The sequence below is a fragment of the Somniosus microcephalus genome, chromosome 26, assembly GCF_052327205.1.
Source record: "Somniosus microcephalus isolate GS21.2 chromosome 26, FLI_Smic_1.0, whole genome shotgun sequence".
NCBI lineage: Eukaryota > Metazoa > Chordata > Chondrichthyes > Squaliformes > Somniosidae > Somniosus > Somniosus microcephalus.
The window spans coordinates 50,745,899-50,762,427 of NC_141012.1; the positions used below are offsets into that span (position 1 = coordinate 50,745,899).

Genomic DNA, 16,529 nt, shown 5'->3' on the forward strand with positions numbered 1-16,529 from the left:
GCTGACCAGTGGAGCATGCTGACCAGTGGAGTGGGCTGACCAGTGGAGCGTGCTGACCAGTGGAGTGGGCTGACCAGTGGAATGTGCTGACCAGTGGTGTGTGCTGAACAGTGGACTGTGCTGACCAGTGGAGTGGGCTGACCATTTGAGCGGGCTGGCCAGTGGAGTGTGCTGACCAGTGGAGTGCACTGACCAGTGGAGTTTGATGACCAGCGGAGTGTGCTGACCAGTGGAGTGTGCCGACCAGTTGAACGGGCTGGCCAGTGGAGCGTGCTGACCAGTGGAGTGCGCTGACCAGTGGAGCGTGATGACCAGTGGAGCGTGATGACCAGTGGAGCATGATGACCAGTGGAGTGCGATGACCAGTGGAGCGTACTGACCAGTGGAGTGTGATGACCAGTGGAGCGTGATGACCAGTGGAGCATGATGACCAGTGGAGCATGATGACCAGTGGAGTGAGATGACCAGTGGGGTGCGCTGACCAGTGGAGTGGGCTGACCAGTGGAGTGTGCTGACCAGTGGAGCGTGATGACCAGTGGAGCGTGATGACCAGTGGAGTGCGCTGACCATTGGAGTGGGCTGACCAGTGGAGTGCACTGATTAGTGGAGTGCACTGACCAGTGGATTATGTTGACCAGTGAAGCGTGCTGACCAGTGGAGTGCGCTGACCAGTGGAGCGCACAGACCAGGGGAGCGTGCTGACAAGTGGAGTGTGCTGACTCGTGGAGTGTGCTGACCAGTGGAAAGCACAGACCAGTGGAATGTGCTGACCAGTGGAGTGCGCTGACCATTGGAGCCTGCTGACCAGTGGAGCGTGCTGACCAGTGGAGTGTGCTGACCAGTGGAGCACACTGACCAGTGGTGTCTGCTGCCCAGTACAGTGTGCTTACCAGTGGAGTGTGCTGACCAGTGGAGTGTGCTGACCAGTGGAGCGCACTGACCAGTGGAGCGTGCTGACCAGTGGAGTGTGATGACCAGTGGAGTGTGATGACCAGTGAAGTGTACTGACCAGTGGAGCGTGATGACCAGAGGAGCCTGGTGACCAGTGGAGTGAGATGACCAGTGAGGTGCACTGACCGGTGGAGCGTCCTTACCAGTGGAGTGAGCTGACCAGTGGAGTGGGCTAACCAGTGAGTGGGCTGACCAGTGGAGTGTGCTGACCAGTGGAGTGTGATGACCAGTGGAGTCTGCTGGCCAGGGGATGTGTTGACCAGTGGAGCATGCTGACCAGTGGAATGTGCTGACCAGAGGAGTGCGCTGACCAGTGGGGTAAGCTGACCAGTGGAGTGTGCTGACCAGTGGAGTGTGCTGACCATTGGAGTGCACTGACCAGTGGAGTGTGCTGACCAGTGGAGTGCACTGACCAGTGGAGTGTGCTCACCAGTGGAGCGCACAGACCAGTGGAACGTGCTGACCAGTGGAGCATGCTGACCAGTGGAATGTGCTGACCAGAGGGATGCACTGACCAGTGGAGTGTGCTGACCAGTGGAGTGTGCTGACCAGTGAAGCGTGCTGACCAGTGGATTGCGCTGACCAGTGGAGCGCACAGACCAGTGGAGCGTGCTGACCAGTGGAGTGTGCTGACCAGTGGAGTGTGCTGGCCAGTGGAGAGCACAGACCAGTGGAGTGCACTGACCAGTGGAGTTTGATGACCAGTGCAGTGTGCTGACCAGTGGAGCGTGCTGACCAGTGGAGTGGGCTGACCAGTGGAACACACTGACCAGTGTTGTCTGCTGACCAGTGCAGTGTGCTGACAAGTGGAGTGTGCTGACCAGTGGAGCATGATGACCAGTGGAGTGTGCTGACCAGTGGAGCGTGCTGACCAGTGGAGCGCACTGACCAGTGGAGCATGATGACCAGTGGAGTGTGCTGGCCTGTGGAGTATGCTGACCAGTAGAGCATACTGACCAGTGGAACATACTGACCAGTGGACTGTACTGACTAGTGGAGTGTGATGACCAGTGGAGTGAGATGACCGGTGGAGCGTGATGACCGGTGGAGTGAGATGACCAGTGGGGTGCGCTGATCGGTGGATTGTGCTTACCAGTGGAGTGGGCTGACCAGTGGACCATGCTGACCAGTGGAGCACACTGACCAGTGGAGCATGATGACCAGTAGAATGCGCTAACCACTGGAGTGCGCTGACCAGTGGAGTTTGATGACCAGTGGAATGTGCTGATCAGTGGAGTGCGCTGACCAGTGGAGTTTGATAACCAGTGTAGCATGATGATCAGTGGAGTGTGCTGACCAGTGGAGTGTGCTGATCAGTGGAGTGTGCTGACCAGTGGAGCGTGCTGACCAGTGGAGTGAGATGACCAGTGGGGTGCGCTGACCAAAGGAGTACTGACCAGTGGAGTGCTGACCAGTGGAGTGCACTGACCAGTGGAGTGGACTGACCAGTGGATTGGGCTGACTAGTGGAGTGTGCTGACCAGTGGAGTGAGATGACCAGTGGGGTGCACTGACCGGAGGAGTGCTGACCAGTGGAGTGCTGACCAGTGGAGTGCACTGACCAGTGGAGTGGACTGACCAGTGTAGTGGGCTGACCAGTGGAACGTGCTGACCAGTGGAATGGGCTGACCAGTGGAATGGGCTGACCAGTGGAGTCTGCTGACCAGTGGAATGTGCTTACCAATGGAGTGTGGTGACCAGTGGAGTGTGCTGACCAGTGGAGCGCCTTGACCAGTGGAGTGCGCTGACCAGTGGAGTGTGATGACGAGTGGAGTGTGATGACCAGTGTACCGGGCTGACCAGTGGAGCGTGCTGACCAGTGGAGTGGGCTGACCAGTGGAGCACACTGACCAGTGGGGTATGATGACCAGTAGAGTGTGCTGACCAGTGGAGTGTGCTGACCAGTGGAGCAGGCTGGCCAGTGGAGCGTGCTGACCAGTGGAGTGCGCTGACCAGTGGAGTGCACTGACCAGTGGAGTGGGCTGACCAGTGGAGTGTGCTGACCAGTGGAGTCTGCTGGCCAGGGGATGTGCTGATGAGTGGAGCGCGCTGACCAGTGGAGTGTGCTGACCAGAGGAGTGTGCTGTCCAGTGGAGTGTGCTGACCAGTGGAATGTGCTGACCAGTGGAGTGTGCTGACCAGTGGAGCGCACAGACCAGTGGAGCGTGCTGACCAGTGGAGTGCGCTGACCAGTGGAGCGCACAGACCAGTGGAGTGTGCTGACCAGTGGAGCGCACAGACCAGTGGAGTGTGCTGACCAGTGGAGCGCACAGACCAGTGGAGTGCGCTGACCAGTGGAGCGCACAGACCAGTGGAGTGTGCTGACCAGTGGAGCGCACAGACCAGTGGAGTGTGCTGACCAGTGGAGCGCACAGACCAGTGGAGTGTGCTGACCAGTGGAGTGTGCTGACCAGTGGAGTGTGCTGACCCCTGGAGAGCACCGACCAGTGGAGCGTGCTGACCAGTGGAGTGCGCTGACCATTGGAGCCTGCTGACCAGTGGAGCGTGCTGACCAGTGGAGTTTGCTGACCAGTGGAGCACGCTGACCAGTGGTGTCTGCTCCCCAGTGCAGTGTGCTGACCAGTGGAGTGCACTGACCAGGGGATGTGCTGACCTGTGGAGCGTGCTGACAAGTGGAGCACACTGACCAGTGGTGTCTGCTGACCAGTGCAGTGTGCTGACCAGTGGAGTGTTCTGACCAGTGCAGTGCGCTGAGCAGTGAAGCACACTGACCAGTGGTGTCTGCTGACCAGTGCAGTGTGCTGACCAGTGGTGTCTGCTGACCAGTGCAGTGTGCTGACCAGTGGAGTGTGCTGACCAGTGGAGTGTGCTGACCAGTGCAGTGTGCTGACCAGTGGAGCGCACTGACCAGTGGAACATGCTGACCAGTGGAACCGCTGACCAGTGGAGTGCACTGACCAGTGGCGTGGGCTGACCAGTGGAGTGCACAGACAAGTGGAGTGTGATGACCAGTTGAGCGTGCTGACCAGTGTAGCGTGATGGCCAGTGGAGTGCACTGACAAGTGGAGTGCACTGACCAGTGGAGTTTGATAACCAGTGCAGTGTGCTGACCAGTGGAGCATGCTGACCAGTAGAGCATGCTGATCAGTGGAGCGTAATGACCAGTGGAGCATGATGACCAGTGGAGTGTGCTGACCAGTGGCGTGTGCTGACCAGTGGAGCGCAGTGACCAGTGGTGTCTGCTGACCAGTGGAGTGAGAGGACCAGTGGTGTGTGCTGACCAGTGGAGTGGGCTGACCAGTGGAGCGGGCTGACCAGTGCAGTGCGCTGACCAGTGGAGTCTGCTGACCAGTGGAGTGTGCTGACCAGTGGAGCAGGCTGACCAGTGGAATGTGCTGACCAGTGGAGCGGGCTGACCAGTGGAATGTGCTGAGCAGTTGAGCGGGCTGACCAGTGGAGTGTGCTGACCAGTGGAGTATGCTGACCAGTGGAGTGCACTGACCAGTGGAGCAGGCTGACCAGTGGAGCAGGCTGACCATTGGAGCAGGCTGACCAGTGGAGTGTGCTGACCAGTGGAGCATGCTGACCAGTGTAATGTGCTGACCAGTGGAGCGGGCTGACCAGTGGAGTGTGCTGACCAGTGGAGTGCGCTGACCAGTGGAGCGGGCTGACCAGTGGAGTGGGCTGACCAGTGGAGCGTGCTGACCAATGGAGTGTGCTGACCAGTGGAGTGCGCTGACCAGTGAGTGTGCTGACCAGTGGAGAGTGCTGACCAGTGGAGCGTGCTGACCACTGGAGTGCGCTGGCCAGTGGAGCGTGCTGACCAGTGGAGTGCACTGACCAGTGGAGTGGGCTGACCAGTGGAGTGCGCTGACCAGTGGAGCGTGCTGACCAGTGGAGTGCGCTGACCAGTGGAGCGTGCTGACCAGTGGAGCGCACTGACCAGTGGAGCCTGCTGACCAGTGGAGTGCGCTGACCAGTGGAGTGCGCTGACCAGTGGAGCGGGCTGACCAGTGGAGTGCGCTGACCAGTGGAGCATGTGAAGGAATCGCCATGATTCAGAGAAATACACGATACCATGAACAGATTTCTAATATTATTAATATAAGACATACTGGGTTTAAAAGACACAAGTCTCCGCAGACAGGCTGTAAACAGAATACAGGCTTCTGAGATAAGATCAGTTGATAACAAAGTTGTAAACAAGCTTTGAAATGGGAATTAGTTAAATATTCTAAAACAATGAAAGATTGAAGCAAACCATTGGTGGTTCCGAAAGGTCTACGGTTTGCAACGAACACAATGAGAGGCCCAGTTTAAAGTGTGAAAATCTAACAAGATAAAACAGAAATACAAACATTAAAAGAGGCATGTGCCTTTGAAAACATGACATCAAGAAAAGAAACCTGCTGGTCAAATAGTTTTATGTTAAACTTGGAAGACAGGAAACATGATTAAATATGCAACCAATGAGATAGCTAGAAAACAAGTAAACACACAGTGAAAGTGAAATAACAACAGAAAATGCTGGAAAAACTCAGCAGGCCAGGCAACATCCGTGGAGAGAAATTAGAGTCGACGTTTCGGGTCAAAACCCTTTTCCAAAACTGGAAAGGAAATTAAATAGATCGAAGGCAGGGCTGCGATAGAACAAAGGAAGTAAAGAGACATTAAGAGGTATTCAAAACCAGACGAGATGGTAATAGGACAGTGGAGACAAAAGACAGCTCAGGTTAGGTGTGAAGTGTACTGGCAGGATGAGAGACAGCTGCCATGTGGGAGAGAGGAAAAAAAGGAAAGGGGGGGGAGAGGGAAGACCCAAAACAAAGGGGTGGAAATAAAAATAAGTAAAAATGTAATAGGGGCCATGGTTATGATCTGAAATTGTTGAACTTGATATTGAGTCTGGAAGGCTGCAATGTGCCTAATCGGAAGATGCGGTGCTGTTCCTCGAGTTTACGTTGAGCTTCCGTGGAACAATGCAAGAGGCCAAGGACGGTGAGGTCCGAGTGGGAATGGAGCGGTGAATTAAAATGATAGGCGACTGGAAGCTCGGGGTCACCCTTATGGACTGAACGGAGGTGTTCCGCAAAGCGGTCACCCAATCTGCATTTGGTCTCCCCAATGTACAGGAGACCGCAACGTGAGCAGCGAATACAGTATACTGGATTGCAAGAAGTACAAGTAAATCGCTGTTTCACCTGTGTGTTGATTTACATATAGTAAAAACCATACCAACAAGACTTTGAAGGTATAACTTCAATAGAAGACACTGTGGCGTTGCTGTATTCCCCTCCCCCCACAAGACAGTTGCAAGCTGAGAGGAATAAGGCACGTTCAGACTTGCCTGCTGCTTAGAGAAGGAAAACCAATCAGGTTCCAGCAGGTGACCAATCCGTGAGTCATCACAGGTTCACGGGCTTCACGAATTCAGTACTGTATTGTGAGAGTTGGAGTAAAGACCTATTTCTTGTAGCTCGCTGTGTTGCCTATTTCTTTACGCGGGAGACCGTATTCCCCCACATTGGTGACCCCGAATGTCGGCGGCCGAAGCCCCCGACTCACGCAGCCCTACAGAGGCCAGCAATGACCCGATGGCAACCAGCAGCAGCCTGATGTCAGCTGGCACCGCGTCCTTGAAGCTCCCCACCTTCTGGGAACACCAAGCACCAGCTTGGTTCGCGCACTCGGAGACCCAATTCACCCTTCGCAGGGTTCAAGATGATGACGAAAGGTACCTCCACGTAGTCTCAGCACTAGCAAGCTCTACCGCCGCCGAAGTTCGCGACCTGCTGGGGAACCCACCACAGACCGGCAAGTACTCAACCATTAAGGGCCGCTTGCTGCAGGCTTATGGCCTGTCCAGGGAGGAGAGGGCCCGCAGGCTTCTCTCACTACCAGGCCTCGGCGATTCTACCCCGACCTGCGTGCAACTGGCTGCTGCCGCGGACAAAGTCTTCGCCGTCGCCCAACTCGGCTGTGCAGCCGCAAGGCTCCCCGACACCACCGAGCGCGCGCCGCCACGCCAGGCCGCAGAACTATGCTACTACCACGCGCGTTTCGGCCACAAGGCCCAACGCTGCAGAGCACCCTGCTCTGTCGATCAAACCAAGATGGCCGCCCGGCCCAACGCACCAGCCCCGCGCCACTGCCTAGGCCCGCTCGACCGCACCCCCGCCGCCACGATGGCCATCGGCACCGCAGGTAAACTGCTGTACATAACCGACTCTCTTTCAGGGCGCAGATTCCTTTGCGACACCGGAGCCGAATGCAGCATAATTCCTGCCTCCCAGCTCGACATCCAGGCAGGCCGCAGCGGCCCACCCCTCGTGGCAGCAAATGGCGCAGCCATTGCTACTTTCGGAAAGCGACGGGCCGAGGTTTGTTTCAACGGCCAGCGATTTACGTGGGATTTCGTGACGGCCTCGGTGGCACATCCCTTGCTGGGCGCCGATTTTCTTTGCGCCCACAGACTCCTGGTCAACGTCCGCGACAGGCACCTGATCGACGCAGCAACTTTCGCTTCACTGGCCTGCCAGCAGAGCAACAGCCCGGCCCTCGTCAGGTCCTGCTCTGCCCCGGCGCAAGATGACTACGCCCGCCTACTCGCAGATTTCCCGAGGCTCACACAACCGACCTTCTCAGCCGCGGCAGCCAAGCATGGGGTCGAGCACCACATCGCCACTACGGGACCACCAGTGTTCGCTCGAGCCAGACGCCTGGACCCAGCCAAGATGGCGGTGGCCAAGGAAGAATTCGCCACGATGGAAAAACTGGGCATCATCCGCCGCTCGAACAGCCCTTGGTCGTCCCCCCTCCACATTGTGCCCAAGCCGGGCGGTGGCTGGCGCCCCTGCGGCGACTACAGATGGCTCAACGACGCCACCATGCCCGATAGATACCCCATTCCGCACATCCAAGACTTCTCGGCACACCTAGCAGGAAAGTCCGTCTTTTCCAAGGTCGACCTGATTCACGGCTACCATCAGGTCCCCGTCCACCACGCAGACGTCCAGAAGACGGCGGTCATCACCCCCTTCGGACTGTTCGAGTTCCTGCGCATGCCCTTCGGGCTTAAGAATGCCCAGGCCTTCCAACGGCTCATGGACTCCGTCCTACGGGACCTGAGCTTCCTGTTCGTCTATCTGGACGATATCCTCGTGGCCAGCACCAGCAAGGCTGAGCACATCGCGCATTTGCGCTCCATTTTCCAGCGCCTCAGCCAACACGGGCTAATCGTCAACCCGGCCAAATGCCAGTTCGGAGCAGCCCAAATTGACTTTCTCGGCCACAGAATCTCGCCAATGGGAGCCATTCCCCTACCTTCCAAGGTGCAGGCGGTGGCGGACTTTCCCCAGCCCACCTCGGTCAAGGCGCTGCAGGAATTTTTGGGGATGGTCAATTTCTATCACCGGTTCATGCCCAAGGCCGCCACACTCATGCGCCCCCTCTACGAAGCCACCAGGGGCAAAACGGGCAAAGAGCAACTCACCTGGTCCAGCGAGATGGCGACAGCCTTCCACCAGACCAAAAGCGCCTTGGCCAACGCCACACTAATGGCCCACCCCATTCCGGGCACCAAGACCGCCCTCACCACGGACGCCTCGGATTATGCCGTTGGCGCCATCCAGCAACAGTGGGTCGAAGGCGCGTGGCAGCCACTGGCATTTTTCAGCCGACAGCTGCGCAAGAACGAGCAGGCCTACAGCACGTTCGACAGAGAGCTCCTGGCCCTGTTCCTGGCAATCCGGCACTTCCGTTTCCTCCTGGAAGGCCGGCCGTTCACCACATTCGTGGACCACAAGCCGCTCACTTTCGCCATGGCCAAGGTAACCGAACCCTGGTCCGCGCGCCAATAGCGCCAACTCAACTTCATCTCGGAGTTCACCACGGACATCCGCCACGTCGCCGGCAAGGACAATTTGGTGGCCGACTGCCTCTCAAGACCCTCGCTCCACGCAGTGCACTTGGGCGTCGATTACGCCAGCATGGCGAGAAACCAGGCCGCCGACGCGGAGATCCAGGCCCTCAGGACGTCAACTGCCAGCCTCACCCTGGCCGACATCCACTTCCACGCAGCCGGCACAACCCTCTTGTGCGACGTCTCAGTCCCCTCGCCTAGGCCGGTCATCCCATCCGCCTGGCGCAAGCGAGTTTTCGACATCATCCACGGCCTCTCACATCCAGGGATGCGTGCGTCTCAGAAACTTATGTCCGCCAAGTTCGTCTGGCCTGGACTCCACAAGGATGTGAGAGACTGGACCAACACATGCGTAGCGTGTCAGCGCGCTAAGGTCCAGCAGCACACCAAGGCGCCATTGGAGTGTTTCCCGGTGCCCGAGAGGTGTTTCGACCACGTCCACGTCGATCTGGTAGGCCCCTTGCTGCCGTCGCACGGTTTTACACATCTGCTCACGATCGTCGACCGCACCACCAGATGGCCCGAGGTGGTTCCCCTCGCCTCCACCACCACGACCGACATTGCGCGAGCATTCGTCTCGACATGGGTGGCCCGGTTCGGCGTGCCGACCGACATATCCTCGGACAGAGGCCCCCAGTTCACTTCCCACTTGTGGAATGCCATCATCGCCGGCCTCAGCACCAAGTTGCACAGGACAACAGCCTACCACCCGCAGGCCAACGGGCTCTGCGAGCGCTTTCATCGTTCTTTGAAAGCCTCCCTCCGCGCCAGCCTGGCCGACACCAGCTGGATCGACAAACTACCCTGGGTTCTCCTGGGATTGCGTACTGCGCCCAAAGAGGACCTCCGTGCCTCCGCGGCCAATATGGTCTACGGCCAACTGCTCAGAGTACCAGGCGAATTCCTCCCCCTGACAACGGAGCCGTGGTCGGCCGCCAGACAGCTTTCCCTGCACCAGGACGCGGCCCAGCAATTCCGTCCAGTGCCCACTTTGCAACACGGCCCGCAGCCGTCCTACATGCCTCGAGACTTACGACATGCGGAGTTTGTCTTCGTGCGCCGGGACGCGCACAGAGGCCTGCTGCAGGCACCATACACCGGCCCCTTCCCAGTATTGGAGACGGGGGACAAAGCTTTTCTCATCGACGTCGGCGGGAAGCCGGACCTTATTTCAGTAGACCGCCTCAAACCGGCGCACCTGGACCTCAACTTCCCGTTTCGGCCGGCTCTTCCCCCACAGCGGGGCAGACCTCCCGCGTTGGCGGCGGCCCCACAAGAGGACCAAGACACGCCAGAACCTTACTTCCCGGCCGCCGCCCCACCTTCGCCGGCAGCCCGTCCAGCCAGCCCACCGGCAGACCAGCCGCCAGACCAGCCGACGAACCAACCGGCCGACCTCCCAGACAGCCCTCCTCACACGCCAGATGGCTACTACAGCCGCTACGGCCGCTTGGTCAAACCTCCACAGAGACTGACTTTTACAGTTAACGAGGATTCTGGGGAGGCGTATGTGGCATTGCCACATTGGGGAAACACTGTTGCCTAGAAATTCAGTTGCGTTCGCCAGCCGTTAACGCCATAAGAGGGGTATATTTCCAGCGCTAGGCACTCAGCGCCCGAGCGCAGGCCGATCTGCGCCTACGCCCAAATTCAGTAGACATTTAGCGCCGGCGCAAAGTGTTTGCGCCTGCTCAGCTGCGCGCGCAGCTTATGACGTCATTTCGTCGTGCAACGCTGTTTGTGCGCCCCAAACCGGAAATTCAGTGGCGCCCGCCCAATGTGGGCGTGGCGCTGTTAAGAACTGTGAAGTGGAACGCAACAGAGGCCCTGTGGGCCTCGGGGAGCGCTAATTAAAGGGCACTTACACTGACCTATAAAGCCCAGCCATTTTGCTGCAATGACTTTACTGCTTTGGATTTCTGGACAGAGACCAAGGAACAGAGCTCACTGATTTGGGACAACATAGGAGAGGTATTTTTGGCTTCTGGCCAGAGCTTTGACATTTGAATCATTGTGATTTCACTGTTTGCAAGTTTATTATGGGGGCTGTATGGGGTTCCAACCCTCAGTTGCAGCATTATGTGCGAAGGGCTCGCAGACGCTGTGTGAGAGGGCCAGCCATGCCTAGACGCAGAGGGGCCATCAGGCGTCGGCAACGTAGGCCTTACCCACTCAGGCAATACCGGCAGCAGGTGTCCTATCTCACCATGACTGCGGCGCATTGTGTTAAGAGGCTGCGCTTCAGAAGGGAGGTGGTTGCAGAGATCTGCCAGCTGCTTCACAGAGATCTGCGTCCACAGCTGATGTGCAGGACGTCTCTCTCGGTGGAAGTGAAGGTCACGGTGGCTCTGAACTTTTAAGCAAGCGGCTCCTTCCAAGCCGCTGCTGGGGACATAGCGAACATCTCCCAGTTTGCCGTGCATCGCTGCATCCGGCAGGTCACCGATGCACTTTTCGCGAGGAGACACCAATTCATCTCCTTCCCCATGACCCTAGAGAGGCAGGAGCAGCGTGCAGTCGGATTTGGCAGGATCGCGGACTTCCCCATGGTGCAGGGCGCCATTGACTGCACGCATGTGGCTATGCGGGCACCTATCGACAATGCCGAGGATTACCGCAACCGGAAGGGCTACCATTCCCTCAATGTACAGCTGGTGTGTGACCACAGGCAGCGCATCCTAGCTGTCAATGCCCGCTTTCCAGGAAGCAGCCACGATGCATTTATCCTGCGCCAGACTACTGTGGCTGACATGTTCGAGGCACAGCCTCCACCAAGGGGATGGCTTATTGGGGACAAGGGCTACCCTTTGTGTACATGGCTCATGACCCCGCTCTGCGCGCCCAGGACCCCAGCGGAGGAGGCATACAACGAAAGCCATCAAGCCACAAGGAACATCATAGAGCAAATGATTGGCGTCCTCAAGCAACGGTTCTGCTGCCTGGATCGTTCCGGCGGATCTCTACAGTATTCGTCGGACAGAGTCTCCCAGTTCGTCATCGTTTGCTGCATGCTGCACAACCTGGCTATCCGCAGGACTCAGGCACTGCCACCTGACGTTGCACCACCACCTCAGGAGGGCGAGCAGGAGGACCATGAGGAGGAGGAGGAGGAGGAGTACCAGCCCAGGAGGGAGCCACAAGGCCCAAGGGCCGTCCGCCGGCGGCTTATTGAACGACACTTCTAGGCCCCCTGTCAGGGAATGGCCTGTGGCAATGAACGCACCTGAATGCAGCCGCTCCGCAAGCCCTCAGCCGCTTAACGCAACAACCACTTGAAACACGACACCTGGACATGCTGAATAAATAAAAAGCTTTATTTTACAAACTCAGGGCCCTACCCACATGAAACAGAAAAACAGACGAGACCCCCAAAAAACAGTCAAAAACATCTGTCACTCCCACAACCTGGGGAGGAATAACAAAACTTGCCCATCCAATTGGCCTTCATCATCGGCCTTACAAAAATAAGCCCCCCCCTCCACAACACAAACACCCCCATAAAAACAAAAAATGCCTTCATCTTCGGCCTTACCAAAATAAGCCCCCCCCAGAACACAAACACCCCCATATAAAAAAAACCGCTATCACCACACTCTACTGGGTGTGCCGAGAGGGCGAGTCCTTATGCAGGCTTCTCCGGCCCCTGCCCGACCTGCTGCTCCGCCTCAACCTGGGCCCTGTGGGTGTGGCAAGGCTGGGGGAAGGCTCATGAGGGCCACAATGCGTGACGGCAGATGCCCTTGGGGGTCGGCCTAGACGAGGCCCGGCCCAGGAGGGGCCGGCTGCTGACTGCTGCAGCTGTGGCTGGCCAGCCTCAGTCTCAGCAGCAGCTCATCGCACCTTGGCTGGGGGAGTGGCAGTGTCGGCTGCACCAATGGGGGCAAGCTGGCTGATGCCAGGCGCGCGCTGTTCGCCAGAGACACTGGCACTCGGCCGGGCTGGCAGTGCAGCAAGCGCAGCAATCTGGTGGAGGCCAGACCGCTGTGCTGCAGCAGGGCGGCGGGTGCCCTGGCGATGCCTCCGCGCCACAGCGAGTGTGGCAGAAGTGAGTGCCCGAACTGCCCTGGTATGTGCCCGCATCAGATCTGCCAGTGTCTGGACGGCACCACTCATGGACTCGCGACTCGCGTCCTGCGCTGCCGCGAGTTGCTGGACACCCCTGTCCTGCGCTGCCGCGAGTTGCTGGACACCCCTGTCGTGTGCTGCCGCGAGTTGCTCGACCCCCCCTGGCCTGTGATTCCCCGAAAGCGACCACACTATGAGCCAGGGACTCAATGGCCTGAGGCAACTGTCCCACAACCCCCATGAACTCCTTGTGGCGCCGCTCCGACGCCGCGGACACCTCATCAAGGAGGCGCACCTCCTGGGCGAGGACCGTCTCCGGACTGGAGGGCGGACTCTCCCTCTGGGGAGAAGGCCGCCGTGCTGCCCGACCCTTCCCACGTGCCTCGACCCCACTGGGCCCAGGAGCTACACCCCCCTGCAACACTTCCCCCTGCCTCTCCTCCAGGCCAGACGTCTCCCCTCCATTGCCATCCCCTGGCGCGGATGAGGGTTCCCCCGATGTGCTGCCTTCCTCCTGGTCCTCGTCGTCCTCCTCCTCCAAGGGCCTGGCACTCTGAGCTTCAGGGACCACCTCCTCCTCACCAGCTGAAAGCAGGAAGGCACAAGAGTAGCTTTAGAGTGAGGACAGGGCGTCAGCGAGGGAGGCATGAGTGGTGGCATTATGCGCATTGGTCGGACAGTGGGAAAGGATGTAGATCTGAAGCGCAAGGGCAACGAGAGAGGTCCAACCGGTCATGTCCTTACCAGTGGGTCCCAGTACAGGGTCCGCATCTCCAATGGCAACAGGGCCAGTCACCCGGCCACGCATGAGCCGAGCCACGCTCTCCTCCAGCTCACTGAGCGCCTGGTACTGGGGACGGCCTCCCCCGGTGGCAGACTGGCTCCTCAAATTCCGCGCCAGCTTGGCCTGCAAGAGAAAGGACGGCCTCTAAGTACAGTGTGGTGCCCTGTTGCTGTGTGCACTGCCTCCCATGGTCGAATAGCTTGGCCAGTGTGGTGCCCTGTTGCTGTGTGCACTGCCTCCCATGGTCGAATAGCTTGGCCAGTGTGGTGCCCTGTTGCTGTGTGCACTGCCTCCCATGGTCGAATAGCTTGGCCAGTGTGGTGCCCTGTTGCTGTGTGCACTGCCTCCCATGGTCGAATAGCTTGGCCAGTGTGGTGCCCTGTTGCTGTGTGCACTGCCTCCCATGGTCGAATAGCTTGGCCAGTGTGTTAAGTGCAGAAAGTGCTATTGATGATCATGCCAGTGCCATAGCTGCGGGAGGAGGGCTGGCCATTAGGCCTTTGAGGTCCCTTTGCCCATAATGTGAGGTGCACATGCAAGGATGAGGAGGACACTGGAAAGGGTACTCACCTTCACCATCCGAGTGAGGGCGTTGTACTTCTTGCGGCATTGGTCCGCACTCCTGGGGACATCGCTGGTGGATGACACCCTGTGGGCGATTTTCTTCCAGGCTCTCCTGTACTGCCTCCTGGGAGCCTTCTTGCCACTATCCGGGCACAAGATCTCTCTTTTCTTTTCCACACCATTAACCAGCACCCTCAAAGCATGCTGGGAGAAGCGCTGCGCTCGTTCACGGGCCTTCTCCATGGCTTCAGGCGCTATTTGGGTCCACCAGCAGTGTTGAGGCCTAGCTGCAGGGCTCCACTATGCAGGGCGTGGCAGCAGTCAAAGTCGACCCTTCCCCCTTTAAGAGCTGGCCGGCGTCAGGGTGTCTGCTGTCAATCAAAACATGACCGCACCTGCGCTGCGCCCGGCCTCGGCGTTATCAGTCCGCATCGCCGGCTTAGCGCCTGAAGATAGCAGTGCAACGCCAGTTTCAGCGCTCGCCCAAACTCTTGGCCAAATCTACTGAATTTCTGCGAAGTGGCCTACACTTTCCGGCGGGCGCTAACTTTAGCGACCGCCCGACTTTACCGCCCCAAAAGTGGCCAGACTGAATTTCTAGGCCGGTGTGTATGTAGATAAACCTGTATAATCCCCTTTTAACTGCTGTATTCCCCTCCCCCCGCAAGACAGTTGCAAGCTGAGAGGAATAAGGCACGTTCAGACTTGCCTGCTGCTTAGAGAAGGAAAACCAATCAGGTTCCAGCAGGTGACCAATCCGTGAGTCATCACAGGTTCACGGGCTTCACGAATTCAGTACTGTATTGTGAGAGTTGGAGTAAAGACCTATTTCTTGTAGCTCGCTGTGTTGCCTATTTCTTTACGCGGGAGACCGTAGTCCCCCACAACACCAAGCAATTGCATTGTGTTTGTATTAAACTTGAAGCAGAATGGATTCAAAATGTCTGCTAAAAAGCAGTTAAGCCAATATTAAGAATCTTAGATAAGAAAGGCATCAAACAAAAACCATTGCTGTCGTTGTTTTTACGATAGTTTTTGGAACACCTAAAAGTTAGAGAAATAATTATGCATGCAATAGTTGAATTGATAGTAACATAGAAAGCATTCAAATAGAGGGATAAATAAAGACAATTAGCTGACATCAGCAGAGAACATCAAAGAAGAAACCAAAACCAAAATGGTTTAAGAATAAGACCTTTTTAACAGAAAGTCAGAATTCGCTGAACGGGCAGGGCGATTCTCAACTTTCCAGAGGCATCTCTGTAAGTTTTTAACTATGAGTCTCGGGTATATCAAAGTGATTGATTTTTGGAGGAGCTTCTGGATTTAGAAATAAGAAAGAAATAAGAAATATAATGAAGTAAAGATTTGAGAATAAGGATCTCTGAGAAATAAGAAATGTAAGCTAATTGTACTTTGAATTGTTAATGTTGCGACTGATTCAACAGATGTTAACTGAATGCCGGCTCCTAAATAAAACTATATATTTCTAGAAATTGTCTCAAAGAGTGAATCTGTATAGCCTCGCGAACCCACAAATTCTGTACACTCTTTTGTAAGGCGTTGCAGAAATCTGGGGGATATTCCGGACCGTCACAATATCCAGAAGGTTACAGTCTAGTTCAACTTATTAAAAGTACTATCCAGAGGACAGTAACATCTTTAGTCGTTCCTTTCCTTTAGGGAGAGATAGCCTGAACCTTTAGACCCATTTAAGCATCTTACGGAATTCGGCTATCTCTAACTTAAGTTGAAGGTGAACGTCTGGGGAATATGCCTGATCTGGGATGGCCCAAAATAGCTAGGACTGTAATAAACCCTTCAAGCGTGCTGACCAGTGGAGCGTGCTGACCAGTGTAGCGCGCTGACCAGTGGAGCGTGCTGACCAGTGGAGCGCACTGGCCAGTGGAGCGCGCTGGCCAGTGGAGCGCGCTGGCCAGTGGAGCATGCTGATCAGTGGAGCGTGCTGACCAGTGGAGTGGGCTGACCAGTGGAGCATGCTGACCAGTGGAGCGTGCTGACCAGTGGAGTGGGCTGACCAGTGGAGCGCGCTGACCAGTGGAGTGTGCTGGCCAGTGGAGTGCGCCGGCCAGTGGAGTGTGCCGACCAGTGGAGTGGGCTGACCAGTGCAGTGGGCTGACCAGTGCAGTGGGCTGACCAGTGGATTGCACTGACCAGTGGAGTGGGCTGACCAGTGGAGTGTGATGACCAGTGGAGTGTGATGACCGGTGGAGTGTGATGACCAGTGGATTGTGATGACCATTGGAGCGTGATGACCAGTGGA

General features: G+C 57.0%; 1 pseudogene; it reads right to left on the reverse strand.

The window, feature by feature from the left end:
* Window positions 1-16,529, reverse strand: part of LOC147100448 (uncharacterized) — a 97,813-nt pseudogene that overhangs the window by 25,686 nt on the left and 55,598 nt on the right.